Here is a 16,225-nt window from a genome sequence, read left to right as displayed (position 1 = left end):
AATAAAGAAAAAGAGGGTGGTGTTAAGGTAGATAGATGATATATACATTATGTTTATAACAACTCTACATTAATGAACAGTTTTTTAGCATATTCTAAAATTATAAGCATATTCTACTGCTAATATTCAGGGAGTACTTACAAGTGACATGCCTTGTTTTATGGAAATTGTTTTTAACAGGTTTTCTGCATAAAAGATTAGGTGGAGAACAGAAAAAGCATTTTAGAGTCTAATGAAAATATTTTATCTGACATTTAAACTGTAGTTGTCACAATTTTTCATAATTACAGGGGCAGATACTAGTTGAGATATATAATAATGCATATCAACAGAAAATTATCCATTTCATTTGTAAATTTTAGGGTTTTATGGATTATCAGATTAAAATACCCATCTGATATATTTATAGTAACTTTATTATTGTATTTAAAACCAAAGGATATTTAAAAGGCATATTATGGTATTATTATAAGATGAAATGGTATTCATGATCCAAAGGAAAAATACAGAAAGCATTTTATTAGAAAAAGAAATTGCTATATGTTAAAAAGATATTTGAAATATTGTATTAGATTTGATTTTTTTAACTTTTTTTTAAAGTGTTTTAAATGGTTTTATTATTAAGCATTTTAACCAATAACAAGTAAACAAAACAACATGGTTACTCGCTACGTTAATTAATGCACTTCCATTCGTTGAGATTTTAGCTCACCAGGTTTCCTCATCTTTGGTAGGAACAGAAGGGTGTTGTGTCTCGTGTCTGCTACTATACTCAAGCCCTGTGATAAAGCAAAGGACGTTTTAAGTTGCCATGAAGGCAGCATTTGAGTAATTACACTTTATTCATTTTGTATCCCCCATAAGCCCCTTCCTCCTCCCCTCCCAGTCCCACCCTCCCCTTCTTTCTGCATGCATGCCCCTCCCCAAGTCCACTGATAGGGGAGGTCCTCCTCTCCTTTCTGATCTTAGTCTATCAGTTCTCATCAGAAGTGGCTGCATTGTCAGGGTTCTAGGTTATCTCCACGGATAGTCCTTGGTTGGAGTATGAGTCTCTGGGAAGTTCCCTGTGTTCAAATTATCTTGTTCTGTTGCTCTCCTTGTGGAGTTTCTGTCCTCTCCAGCTCTTACTATTTTTAGAAAAGCAACATAGAGTGGTTGCATTTTATCTTTATTTCTTTTACAACTTTTTCATTCTGAATAAAAACAAAGCAATATATTTCTCACAGTGCAGAACAAGCCAGTACAGGAGTGTAGACCTTAAACAAATTCATAAGGATGTTGAGAATCATTCACAAAGTACTTAGTTATACCTCAAAGGTAAACATAGAATATGTTTTAAAATGAATCAAAAAATAGATATAAGGACAGATACTTTGATCAGCTTCATTTTGATTGAGGATGGGAGCTTTGCAATGATGTAATTTCTGAAGAGTGCATATTCATAGTGCTTAGCTTAGGTCTGAGAGGTCAGAGAGAGACAACTCTGAGATATATCAGAAAAAAAAATTGCATCTCCCAGCTACAGTCCAGCTTACCTGATCTTCTTTAGAATTTACTAGTATATTCAAAACACCTTTTAAAATAAAAATCAGTTTGCAGAGTGGAGGTTTCCATCTCACATACCCCTGCTAGATGAAACACTTCAGTGACAGCACATCATTTCTTTCTCTTGACAGTTTTTTTTTCCAGAAACAAGCTTACTGAATACCATGAAAATTTCTAATGTTTAATTTCCCATATTTTACGTCTTTTAAACCTCACACTAATGTTGCAAGCATAATGAAATATATCTGCAGTAAAGCAAAACATTTCACAGCACACAATTACTGTTCAAGAAGCCAAACCATAAAGCACAAAATTCAAGGCCGTAAACGTTTACTATTTGAAACAATCATGCGATTCGATAGAATAGTATGCGTCTACAATAGAAAGCAACTCCGAAAGTGAGTGCTGCACAAAGAGGTGCTGCAACCAAAAACGACAAGGTTGAGTGAATGTTTAGATCGCTCACTTCAAAATGGAAAGGGAGAATCATTCCGTGTCCTATAAAAACAGAAAGCTAAGTAAATAAACAAATCTCTCCTCTGTGGTGTGTACCTCATTGTGTAATATAAATACATTTGCTGTGACCATTTCAACCACCATCATTATATCACTGAATACAGAACTTGAAAAGAGCAGCTGGCATATTCTGCCATTGATTGGTACAAGTTGCCCCTACTCCCATCCTGGTAAAACCTCAGGCTTGCTTTCCTATGACCCTGCTATAGAAATCCATGCCATTTTTCTATCGGCTGATTAGTTGAATTTATTTAGATGGGAACTACAGATGAGGCCCCGCAACAGTAATAATAAAGCATGTTACTTTTGCAGGTAACCTGCAGGTAGCAAAGTTGTAAGGCTATTGTCTCAGGAGTTAGCATGATTTGGGTAGGAAATAAAACCCCAGAAAAGTCCTGGAGTCTTTTCTTGAAACTGAAAAACAGAATTTTTTTTTTTTTTTTTAGGAAATGCTACCCTGTTTCTAGGCTTGGGAACAATTAAGCATGACTTGAGGAATACTAATCCTTTTCCACTGTAAGCTCAAAAACTGAATAAGGAGACCAAAGTCAAAGAACTTTTCTTTTGCAACACGGTATGTTAAATCTTAGAATTTTTCAAATCTTCCTATTCCCACATGATGCTGAATTGTTTCTGAAGTTAAGAAATTTAGTGCACAGAACAGGCAAGTAAACTATTAAGGATAATCTAACTACAATTGAAATAGCCTTAATTATATATTCTATAGCTGAGACGTCAAGGTGGATTTCTTTGTGTGAATAGTTTTTGAATTATATTCATTCAGATGTCTTCATTCCTTGTAATGCTAGTAGTAATACCTCCATTTAATATTTTAAAAAGCTGTGGAAAATATTCTGATGACAATTTGAATTAGCTTTTATTTTCTCTTTGTTATGCTCTAGCCATTCAAAACTCGACATTTAATTAATAGGTTCTAAATTATTTTTATTTTATAAATTAGGTATATGAAGTAGACCACTCATTATGATTTTTCCTCCAGTTCATTACTTAGCACTAGTTGATTAATTCCACCCAAATGTTTGCTGAGCATCCACTATAATCAGTAGCTTTTGGTTTTAGAGAGAGTCACAGGGACCAAAATTAACACCATCCCTCTCACCCACAAATCTTAGGAGGTCATGATAATGAGTAAACAATATAATGTATAAATATATTATGAAAGACAGTGGTGCATAGTACCGTAGAATATTAGACATGGAAGAAACAGAAAGTGTTACTATGAGTACCCAAGCATCTCTAAGAGGGTACAGTTGAGAAAGTCTTCAGATGACGGGGAAGCTGATGCATGGAGCTATATTGTAGAGTATCACCTTCAGCAAAAGCATAGAACCTTGAAGTGATACTCTAATTTATGCATTTGAAGAATAAGGTCCAGAAGCAGGGCATCTGAGCTATGGTGTTTTGACACTATATGTTCAGTATACATTGAAGGAGGTAAGAGTAGGAAAAGAGATTAGCATCTATTCAGCAATCCGTGTGAAAGATGATAATCTCTTGGGTTATAGTGGTAGAACTGTATTTAGTTGGATTTTTATGAAGTTTCGTGTAATATAATTTGTGGGATAACTGTAGGTAGCATACTAGGGAGAATAAGATAATAACAATAGTTCTGTTCTGATAAAATGCAAATATTGAATTTAATCAAATGAAGAACACTAAGGTAAGAAAAGCATTGAAAGATAAGGTCCTTGTAGCTATGGACTTGTGTTATTTAAATTTGAATAAGACCAGCCAGGTCTCATAATTTCAGTTTTAGCAGCGATAACTAATGTGTCAAGACTGAGATACAGCAACTGATATCTATACTTTCTTGGATTTGTGGCTGTAAAGATGGTTTTATGGGTAAAGAATCTGGTACCCAAGCGTGAGGATCAGATTTTTTAATCCAAGGAACCACTAAAGCAAGATGTGTACATGTGAGTTGCCATCTTTCGTAGAGTGAAAAGCAAGGAAGACACAGATTTTTTTCAGTAGCTCCTCAGCTAGTCTGGTTAAGAAAAATAGAGACCATGGTACAAAGAAGGTGGCAGGCAGACAAGGCAATACCCAAGAATGTTGCCTTTGTACTTATTTCTGTACTAGATGCTGCCATTAACCCTCTTATAAGTAGAAGACTTAGGTTTTTTTTTTTTTTAATTATTTTAATGAATCAGTAAAGGCTTTTACATAATTGCAGAAACTAAGTTCCTTGGATGAGTGAAGAGAAAGAACAATGAATGATTCTATGATAACCGTCCTAGAGAAGAGACAATTGTTAAACATCTATAGAGCTGTTTAGAACAGAAATCACAGAATGTCAGAGTCTCAAAATTTATTAAGGATGAACGTTAGTCAAGTGTTGCTCTGAGGGGCTAAGTTCTAAAATCAGGTCCAGTGTTAGAGGTAATGTTGCCCATAACAGACATTTGTTAAGTGAAGATGACTACGTCTCTTGTGTGTAGTCTGAGACATGTCATGCTAACAGGAAAACAGTAAGCAGACATGTGAAACGTGCTCAAGATTCCTAGAAACAACTACGGCAATTTCATGAACAGAATTAGAAGTGCGAACTATCTGAGATGAGGAGCAACTTAAACACCTTTACTACTATCTATCTATAAAGCAAGACATTACACTCTATTTTGGAAGATATACAGTTAGTATCTGCTAATAGAAGTAAATAAAAGACTTCTAAGTTCTGGCTGGGTCAATAACTGTACTACTTACTCATTAATGTGCCTTTTTTCCACTCTCTGATTAGCATCATATAAATCTGCCTATTTGAACACTCTCAGGATTTTATGAACATACTGTAAGTGAAATATCAATATCCATTTCTATCTTGAATTTGTTCCTTGTATACCCTTTTATGCCTTTTGTATGTCATAGAAGCTTAGGCATTTTTTTTATTCTTTTCTGAGATGCCATTACCAATGGGAAGCTTGCGTACTTCTTATACTCTCTTCAAAAAAAAATTTTTTTAGAAATAATTGTCTCGTTTCTATCTCTCTCACCCATAATCCACACTCTATCGGCTGAGTGACCTGCCCTTTCCAATGCTGTCTACTGCATCTGTTTCATGTGCTATTTTCCCCAGTTGGAGGAACTGGGCTAGCAGCTGTCCACTTAAACAGATATCTAATGGGGAAGCACCTATTCAACCCTGGTAACAGTTGCAGTCAGAAATTACTCCCTGTGGTTCACTCTGAGAAACAGACCAGCCTAGAGAGAACTTACTCACACGTCATGTGTATGTTTTACTTACATTATCCCTTCTTAATTACCTTTTCAAGTGTGTGCTTATAGAATTCAGCATCCTCCCAGAACACTAGGTAAGCAGGTCTTTTTCTGACCTTCCCTTTCTGAACATGAGACTTCGGTGTATCACTGTGCTGTAACATACAACATTATGCAACATTGTGTGTGCCTGTGATAATGTTCTTCTCCTCCCACTTGAAGCAGAGATCCTACCAGGAAGCTTGAATGGCAAACATCACTCAGCTTTCCAAAGCTGAGTAATCCCTACAGGAGCTGAAAAATTTAATGAGGGCTGTAGAGTAGGAGAAGGGGGTGTATCAGGAAAGGCTTAAGAAAAAAAATATCTTTGTAGTTGGCTAGCTTTAATCATAATTGAGATTTAAATTCATGTTAGAAATACACATCCACTTAAGAAACTACTGATCCAGGTTAAAAATTATTTCATAGATGACCAGACTGAAGCAAGAAGGAGAGAAAACTGGCCTTTAAAGCTGGTGAAGAATCATTATTATTATTATTATTATTATTATTATTATTATTATTATTATTATGTTTTCTGAGTCTGGAATATTAAAATAGTTTTAAACGACTAAATTATTCAATAAGGAAATGTTTGTGAGCAAAATATATAAAGCCTTCAAAACTTTGTCATCAGTTTGAGACCATATCATATAATTAATGCAATATTCCTAGATATTTCCTAATTTTCAAGAATGGGTTACATTATTTTATATATATATATATAAATATATATAAATATATATAAATATATATATATATATATATATCTATATATATATATATATGGAACTTGGGTTTGACTCTGAAGTCACAGAATCCAGGTTTGGGCTATTCATATCCATAAAAAGAAAACCTTTACTTATAAGAAAATCTGCGAAGAGATGCTGCTGGCCCTCATATGTGTCACATTTTACTGTGAGACCCCGGCTCTAAAATCAATAGATGATACAGATGATGTCTCATAAACAATTTAAGAAAGCAGTATGCTTCATTGTAAGCAACTTTACAAGTAAGATTGCAAACAACTTTAATACATATGTGAATAAAATATTCTTTGTGCGTCTATGTACGTATTATTGTTTACCTAAAATACCTTCACTGATCAGACACTGCCACAGCACAGCCCACTAGAGTGGGGGGAAAGTATTTGCCAAGCATCACATGGTGTTCTCTATGGATTAAGTTTAAAGACATATAAAGTGAAACATGAGATTTTCGCCAGAGGTGTCTGAGTCCTAGAACAGAATTCTCCTCTCCTGTTTTTTTTTTTTCTTTTAGATTTTTTGCATCATCTTCACTTTGTATTTGTTTTCTATAACATTTAAACCTAAATTTAAACTGTTTCTGTTTGCATGAATATAATATATATTATATATACTAATGTGTTATCGTGTCAACCATGTTCCAGAAATAAACGGTAAATTAAAATTGAGCACTTCATAAGTTTTACATTGCATACTGACCTAAGGAACAGGGTGAAATCTTATGGTGTCCTCCCACATCTTGCTCCTCCCATGTCATCTCTTCAGCAAGTGTATCCGACCTGTATATGTTACGTGCCTTTTAGTAGCAATCAGATCAACTGTTAAAGTATTTGATTCCTTGAGCTCAAGTAAACCTTCTTTTATTTAGTGACTGTCCAAATCACAGTAGTAATGTTTAAAACTTAGATAGACTAGAAACAAGGATTAAAATTTGTAATTGAAAGGGTTAAAAAAACCCCACAAAACCAAAAATAAACAGAGATCAGTATTCACAAAAAAAATTATTATTCTATATCACCATTGCAACTCTAATTTATTAAACTCTTAATATGCCTAATTTATATGCTCAATTTTATCCTGGTTATTTATGGGCAACAAGAGTATTGTACATGCAATATTTTTCATAATTCATGATTTCACATAGTGACTGGATTTCTTACGATGCAACCCACAGAGATAAAGAGGAATACTGCTGTATTCCACAAGTGCTACTATGAAAAAGTCAATAGAAAAAAAGAACTATTCCCTCATGAAAAGCATAGAGAAAGGGGGCTGGTGAGCTGACTCAGCTGGCAAAGGTGCTTGCTGCCAAGCCTGATGAGCAAAGTGCAGTCCACGGCACTCACAGGAAGGAAAAAAAAATCAAAACAAACAAACAAACAAACAAACAAACAAACAAAAAACAGCTCTCAAAGGTTGTTCTTACATTACCATACATATGTGTCACATTCATATGCACAAATAGATAAATCAAATGCAAAATGTTTTTAAAAGTAAAAGTATCAGGGAATAGCTGTATAAATATATTTTGTTATTGAACTCAGAAGTGATTCACTGGTTGCCGTTGATGATTCCAAATCACATACTATCTTCTAAATGATTTTACATATATATTTCAATTGCTTCCATACAGGAGATAACACTCATTTCCTGATATATCACATGCCAGAGAAATGCTCTAGAACCTACATGCATTCCCAGACCTGTTTTTGCAATTTTAGTATATTTTTTATTCAGCAGTTTCTATAACCCTGAAGAACACATAAAATTTTTTACCCTTAAGTATGGGTTATATTTATCAAAACACATAAATACATCAAATTAACCAACTCAGTGGCATTAGTCTGTAGGAGCAGGACAGAAATTAATACCTAACATTCAGAAAAACAGATTTTTTTTTGTTTTGTTTTGTGATTTATTAAATAGTAAATTTGGCCAAATTGCATAGTTTCTATGACCTTATGTTTTTCTTTGTTGAAATTATAATAGTAATATCAACCTCAAATAGATTCCGTTACATTAAATCAAACAAAAATTGCTTAGAGGCTTGCATTAAATACAAGTTACAAGTTTTAATATTTCTTACTATGTCTGAGAAGTTGATATAGGCCCCTATGTCTCAAAGTCACATTGCATGTGCAGGGCATGATTAGTAAGCAGTAGAGAACAAAAGCAATTAAGTATCACCATGCTAAGGAAATTACTTCCTGTTCTGAGTAATGCATGGAGAATTTTATTCCAAGGGATTTTTCGTAACTGGACCTTTGCTGTCCTAACATAATACTCAGATCGCCTGTCGTATATTTGACAAGCAGTGAGTGACAAGAAGAGAAGAAAACCAAAGATGTTCTGAACCTTCTCTTATGAATACAGCAGTGTGACTGGAGGGAGAAAAATAGTCAAAATTCTTAGAAAAAAAAGTAATTTATTTTCCCATTTCGTAACCATATGATGTCCCAGTGAGCTATCACGTGTTAAGGACACTATTGTGGCACCGTGGATTATTGTAAACTGACTTCTGACCTCAGCCTTTCCACCATCTACTAGGGAGCAGTGCCTGCCTCCCTGACAGCAAAAGAGAATCTATGCCTTGACATACTCAACATAATCCTACTGCAATTTAATTTTGTGCATGTCAGGCATACTTTGTCACACATTTAAAGCATACAGATCCATCTTCATTTTAAACTTAGATAAGAGTCCAGAAAAGGGCATCAGATAAGGGTGAGATATTTCAGCTTATTTCAGAGAGGAAGCCAAAAGCTGCTTTCTCGCCATTGTGGGAGATTCACGTCAAACATTTAGAAAATGGATTAAGGAAGTCAGAAAATTCTCCTGTTATTCTCCACAGGATGTACAGGCAGTTCATTTTTCTCCTTTCCAAAGGACTACATTTAACATGTTATGTCATTATTATTTTGCAATGAAGAATTACTCACAGAAATAGAATTTCTTTTAAAATTTCCATGTCTCAGAGTGCACAGAAACTCTGGCTCCAAGAAAAAGAAGTGTGTTCAAAAGTGGACTATGACTCTTGAAAGTTATTCTTCCTATCATGAAAGTCTTCAAGACTACTAAAAAGTGAAATGGCTTGGGAGTGCGGGACACAGGTAGGAACAGTAACATCACTCTGGCCGTTGTAGCCAGAAGAAAGTTCAGAGTTCGTAAAGCAAGCAACTGTACTGCATTTGGTTGTGTTTCAGTGAGTGCGATGGAAGGTCTGCTAAATTAGCAGTGACTCTGTAGTGAGAATCTCAGCTTAAACATAATCTATTTGCCTGACCTTGGATAACATATTTAATCTCTTTAATGTTCAGTTTTTTTTTTTAAATGGAAGATGGGTTGTTAACATACACGAAGTAAATCAACTTCATTTTTACTACAACATAAAGTCATAAGGCATATCTTATAGTGGCTGGGTGGTGGGAGAAATCCATGTCAGCAATAAGAAAGAAAGGGAGAAGGAAGGAATGAAGAAAAAAAGAAGATAGAAGAAAAGGAAGGAATGAAGGAGAAAAAAAAGGATGGAGGAAGGGAGAGACAGCAGGAGGGATGTAACTAAGCGTCAGAGGATGGAGGGGTGGAAGAAGAGGAAAAGCCTTCTAGCTCAGAGATGCAGAGAAACCATCCAGCTGAAACTCCTCAAAAGACATCCCAGATGGAAAAAACAAGCCTTCTTCCCTACACAGTCTCCAAAAATAGAAGGGAGCTTCTACTTTCTGTGTGTCTCTCTATCCATCTTCCTGACTTCCTCTTACTCTCTCTGAGTTTTTTTTTTTTCTTTTTTCCTATATTCACTTATTGTCAACGGGTTGATTGCTCAGCCTCTTAACCCAGGGTTACCTTTATTTAATCCTGTGTACAATACTCAAGCAAAAAGCTGTTGGATTAAAGGCATGAGCTACGGCTGAGTCACATCACAACTAGAAACAGGTTTTCCAGTAAACAACACAATCTTGGGGGTCACAGTGTGATCCTGCAACAAGTAGCTATTAATTCCTAAGGACTAGAAAGAAAACGAATATAAACCAGAAAAATTGCTTTCATGGATGAGTACTTAAGTGCAGAAAAATTGATCAAAGAGATCTGCCTGTTGCTGAAATGACATTAAGATAATATTTGAACTTCAAATGGTGACAAATGTACACTTCCCAGTTTTCTGAACTTTAATTGTCATTCTCTACATCTCCCTTTCCATGAAATGTCAATAGATGAATTTTCTAAATAAAGGATTTTGATGTTAAATAAATTTGAAAAGTAAATAGACTATCTGGAAGGGCTCTATATAAACAGACATTATGTATTCTGTGAAATATTCCTGTATCTTTGGGATAAAAATTATAATTTATTTAAATGATTTAAATAAGAAGATTAATGATCAGATCTTTGCATTGCCTTCTTATTGGAAGAAAAGACATTAAGCTGATAAAAGATTGTTTAAGATATGTTACTGTTATGATACCCTGCTGGGTGGAGTGTTTCAGAGGCCCTTTGTCAAAGCAGAGCCTGAGACTCAGCCAAACTTTGGGCAGAGTACATGGAATCTTGTGAAAAGGGGGGAGCTAGAAAGACCTGGAGGGGACAGGAGCTCCACAGGGGAGAAAAAAAAAATCTGGGCATGGGGATCTTTTCTGAGACTGGAACCAAGGATCGTTCATGGAGATAACCTAGAATCCTTGCACAGATGTAGCCCATGACAGCTCAGTGTCCAAGTGGGTGTCCCAGTACTGGGAACAAGGACTGTCTCTGACATGAACTGATTGGCCTGCTTTTTGATCACCTCCCCTTGAGTGAGGAGCAGCCTTGCCAGGCCACAGAGGAGGATCTGATAGAGACCAGCCAGTCTGGAGGAGACCTGATAGACTAGGATCAGATGGGAGAGGAGGAGGACCTCCCCTATCAGTGGAGGGGGACATGGATTGAGAAGAAGGTGGAAGGATTGGATTGGGAGGGGATGAGAGAAGGGACTACAGTTTGGATACAAAGTGAATAAACTGTAATTAATAAAAAAATATATATATATAGCGATTTAAATTTTAAAAAGGAATATATTACTGTGATCCCTCATGTTCATTGGCATGTCCTCTTGCTCCCCTCCCCCAAAGGGTCCTGATAAATCCCACTTTCTCTCCCCAACTCTTAAAGGAAAGCCTCCATATTGCTTGCATTCCTAAGGGCTGCACTAACCTCCTCATCTGGAGCCATCAGCTCCTGGAAAACAGCAGGTGGCAGGCATGTCATTTCCCTTTGCCTACACCTGTAAATACCCCACCCACTGTAGTCAGGGTTTGACTTCCTCTGATTTCTTCTGCTGAGGCTGCTGGACTCACCTAGGAGCCTCAGTTATTAAATGAACCTGTACTTTCTATATTTTTAATCTGGCTTTGATTGATTGGCTTATTTCTTATTCTGAGATAACCCATCACCTAAAAGTAAGAACAGATAGAGAGAAGGGTGGGGGATAGAAATAGGAGACTGGGGCTTTGGTTTGGTTGATAAAACTTCACAGTACTTATAACCTTGAAACATCATCTACTCAACTGAAAAACATAAATATGAAAAGCAAAACTTTTCTTCCATATACTGGATTCTCTCACAGACAGGTGGAAACCGTGGACATGTTACTTTATAAACTCCCTTTTATTCTAATTCAAAGTCTTGGATATTAGCTCACTACTTAGAGGGCATATGCTTTAAACATCTTCATGACAACAATTCATAAATTGTCAGTGTGTAATAAGGGATGGCAGCTTCCTTGCTTGTGAAATCACATTGTTAGCTTGGTGTATTCTAAGCAACAGCTCCAAGGGGGATGACACCGGAAAGAATTCATCCTACTCTAGAATTAGGGACAAACATAGAGCCTTTCATCTTTATACACATTTTATATTTAATTTGTAATTATAACTTACTATATCATTCTCCAAAATAAAGATCATTTAAACAGAAGTTTTATTTTTATTGAAGATGACCCCTTAGTGATCCCGGCACTGTACCAATTAAATCAAAGATTTCCAGAAAACTGTAAGAGACTTTAGCACTCCTCACAGTCTACCTTGTTCCTGCTGCAGTAGAGTCACTTAGGAAAGTTTAGTGGGAGGTCTAAGGCTGCTGAGCAGGAGAAATGGAGAGAGCTGAAGCCTCTTTTTCTTTGTTTCATTTTATAAAATTCTTCCATACCACTACATAGTCAGGTAGTCAATTTGGAATGTTTTTCACAAGCACATAAAATGGGATGGAAGACATACAGGAGGTCAAACCGAGAGACTTCTTTTATTACCTTTAGATTCAGAAGCAGATTACAGGAGCTGGAAGGGCAGCACAGCAATGAGGCACAGGGCCATGGCAGAACTGGCTCTGCTAGCAGCCTACCTATTCCCATTTCATTCACGTATGTTTCCCTTTAAACTTTAATTTTTCACATCTGAAGATGTTATGCATGGACTTTTTCATTTGTTAGTTAATATGCCTGCAACAGTGCCTCCTTTGCAGAAAGCGTAAACTGCTTGCAGTGGATAATATGCAGCATCTGAAGAATTGAGTAAACACATCCTGACATGTCCTTAGCGTACTCCAATTCTTCACCCAGAACACCGAGGAAACATGTGGAAGAGGACAGGTGAAAGAGAGTTACTGAGCCATTACAGAATGCTGATTTTTTTTTTTCCTGAGAGCTGTAGATTTCTATTCAGTAGCTTGCATCTTAGAAAGGAAATTAATGCTTAAAGAGGCAAAGTTAAATACTAGGTGACCCACAAGGAAAGAGTAGTGGAAGGCAGAAATCCGATTACACAATGTTGGGGGAAATTCTAATAAGGCAGAAAGACAGAACAGCCAGAAGATGAATTATTATTATTATTATTATTATTATTATTATTATTATTATTATTTTAAGGCAGGCGATGAATACCTGTACTCTTGCGAACTTTTAGGATTAACAGACTTGCTGAGAATAGGTTCAAGAGTGTCCAGTTTACAAGAATGCAGTAAGGCTAGTTCTTCCCCTCAGGGCATTAAGGGTAATTCTTCCCTTCAGGTGCTGGCTATTCTTATTTAAACATATTGCAGTGATTTCATAAGGACAATGGACATGGATCTGAGAATGGGAATGATAATTCAGTTCTTTTACTTAAAGACAGAAGTTTTGATTCTGTTGACTATTTGAAGATGGAATATTTACCTCAGAATTCTACCAACTTTCCTAAAGGTTACACAGTCATTAAGTGGCAGATCCTGACATAGAATATAGCCATTTCTATGGATATGCATGGACTTTCAACCCATAAACAGTTCATATTGGGGCGGGGTGTTTTGTCACATAGATATTGAGGAGCATAGAGAACTGTTTGTTCACAAGGTAAGATAGTCTAGTTGTAGCATGTCAGTTTTCAGGTGTTGTTCCCGATTCACGAAACCCCAAAAGACCACCACCAGGAGTTGAGTCCAGTGCAAAACACATGAGTATTTTTTTTATTACATGCTGCAGCTTGGGCTCACATACCCTCACTTCCAAATCAATGAGAGCCGGGAGCCTTTTGCTCAGGTTAGTTGGGTGATTTAAAGATTCCGGCCCCTCCCAGGGTTCCCAAAGCAGGGGGATTCCTGCCTGGCAAGCATCTACTGGTCAAAATACAAAAGGGGATGTTGCATTTTGAATTGATTGGCTATAGTAAGGCAATGGTCTGGTGTCCCTTCCTAAGGGGATGGGCTGGTTTCCTGGCAACTGTATCTCTAGTGGGCAGGAAAAGGGAAAAGAATTCACTAAGGCTAGTTTTTCCCCTCAAGGCATTAAGGTTCTTTCTTCCCTGTAGATGGCTGGACATGTCTCCACCTAGCTGGCCTTAGTTAAGGCTTGTGCTTTAAACTTTAAAATAATAGCCACTAATTTTTAGTTCTTTGGTCTCTCACAGGCAAGTCCAATAGTCCAATAATGGCCTAAGAGAAAAGAGCATGCAGCCATTAACGCTGCGTCTCACTGTGGTCAGATAAAGTGTTTAAGGCTAAGCAATGTTTATCTTTCTCTTGCAGCAACCTAGGATTGTGTGGCTCATAAGTATCATTATATATATATTTATATTTATATAAGTATCATAAGTATCATATATATATATATAATTTTTTTGTAACTAAGCTACGGAAATTATGAGAAAAAAGGACGTTATGACAGAAAATGGGGTTTCAAGAAGAAAGTCATTTACGTCACTATGTTAGAGTTTGGATATCTAAAATCATGGTGTTGAGGGGTTAATTTTTTGAGAGGTTGTTTCTAGGTGACAAGCTGTGACCATCCAATCATCTGACCTTTTTTGGTGTTTGTCAGCAATCTTTGAAACTTTTTGGCTAGATGCTGCATTTATTCAACTTCTGATTCCATCCTCAAATGTCCTTTTTTCCTGGACATGCTTGTGTATCATTTCTTCCCCTTATAGAACTACAGGTTATGTTTAATCTTGTCTCAACTCATGCCAAGTTAACCTAATCACTCTTGGAAAGATCATATTTCCATCTACTATCATATTCTAAAGTTTTAATGGACATTCTTTCGCCCAGTGCATGTGATGAGAAATTAATACAAAACAAGTCAACTTATAGAATTTTTTAATGATTTGAACAGTAGGAAGAAAAGGTAAGAGTGACGGGAATTCGAAGGCTGTATTGTCCCACACATCAAACAAGAACAGAATTTTTTTTTCTTTAGGTGGTTCTGCTCTACAATTAACAAGATTTACAAAATTGAAGATAGCTCTAATATTTATCTAATATGATTGTTCAAATTTAGACATTCTTGACTGTGAAAGTGTATGCCAAAATTTTAGCAAATGTTAACTTATCTACCAAGCCATGTGCTGTCTAATTAAACAAAATCGTATGTCTGAATTGTCAAGAAAAAAACAAAACGAAAAAAAAAACAACAACAACAACAACAAAAAAAAAAAAAAACGAAAAGAGCTCGGTGCAATAGCCAAAGCCTGTATTCCCATCACTTAGGAAGGCAGAGGCAGACAGATATCTGTGACTTCAAGGCCAGTCTGGTCTACAAAGTGAGTCCAGGTTATACAAAGCTACACGGAGAAACCCTGCCTCGGGAAAACAAAAACAAACAAACAAACAAACAAAAAAAAGAGCACTATTTTGAGCAGATAGGTCCCATTACTTAATGAATTCCTCTTTTTGGTTACTCATCGGCCAGGATGGATAGTGTAAAAACAGCAGAAATCAAACAGGGTCTCCAGGGAAGATCTTTGGCAGATTAAGAAAGAACACAATTATAAGATTTGATGTAGGGACCTGGGCACAGGACTATAACTCAGTTCCCTTTAGAGTTACAAAGGGAACAACTTACAGAGTCCATTCGAACATGTGCCTGATTTTAGCACAGCCATGGAGCAGTAAAGACTTTGGTGAACACTACAGTCTTTAACACTTTCTTCATAAAACTGTTTGCAAAACCTTACTTTGCTGACTAGAAATGAAACATGTAATTAATGTTATCAACATCATATATAAACTATTGACAATTAGAAATAAGCATAACCACTTAACTGTAATAAAAGGAAAGTAATTTTAAAGGTGCATTGATATGCAAATGGCCCCACTCTTCCCCAGGAGAAAGCATAATAGAGCCCTCAGATGCCTCCAGCTCCAAACAGAGCTGCTGTGATTAAGAAAACTGCAAATGTAGGTCCCTTTGATGTCATTTCTGCCTAAAAAAAAAAAAAAAAAAACAACTTTAGTAAGGACATCAGGCACAAGTTATTTTCGTAAATGATGAACAGCTCTTTGTAGATCTCTGAACAATGTAGAATATAAGCTTCCTGGATTTCTATGTTAGTATATCATTGGAGAAAGCTTACATATTTTTCATGCTTGTCCAACTCATCATGGGCTTGCATTCACGGCAGAACACTTTGCTGTTACTTTTCTAGTGTACCATGACTTAGGAAACTGTGGCCTTCTATGGCCCTTGTGATTGTAAGCTGCTGTCAATAAAGTAGGTTGCAAGGTGGAGACAGAGAAAGATAGAAAGACACACACACACACACACACACACAGAGAGAGAGAGAGAGAGAGAGGAGATAGATAGATAGATAGATAGATAGATAGATAGATAGATAGATAGA

At 36.2% G+C, this 16,225-nt stretch overlaps 1 protein-coding gene across 4 annotated transcripts in view; it reads left to right on the top strand.

The window, feature by feature from the left end:
• The window catches only part of Lrrc4c (leucine rich repeat containing 4C), a 1,364,812-nt gene that overhangs the window by 812,962 nt on the left and 535,625 nt on the right, over positions 1-16,225 (top strand). Inside the window, exon 5 of one of the 4 annotated variants that reach the window (XM_055599880.1) lies at positions 2,508-2,635. The exons of the other annotated variants lie outside the window; for them this stretch is intronic. The gene's annotated coding sequence lies outside the window, so the exon portion shown is untranslated. The remainder of the gene's footprint in view (positions 1-2,507; positions 2,636-16,225) is intronic. 4 annotated transcript variants of the gene reach the window in all.

The sequence above is a fragment of the Psammomys obesus genome, unplaced genomic scaffold, assembly GCF_907164565.1.
Source record: "Psammomys obesus unplaced genomic scaffold, mPsaObe1.curated_primary_1811, whole genome shotgun sequence".
Lineage (NCBI taxonomy): Eukaryota > Metazoa > Chordata > Mammalia > Rodentia > Muridae > Psammomys > Psammomys obesus.
The sequence above is the reverse complement of the archived record's forward strand: the minus strand, read 5'-3'. Positions and strand labels throughout refer to the sequence as shown.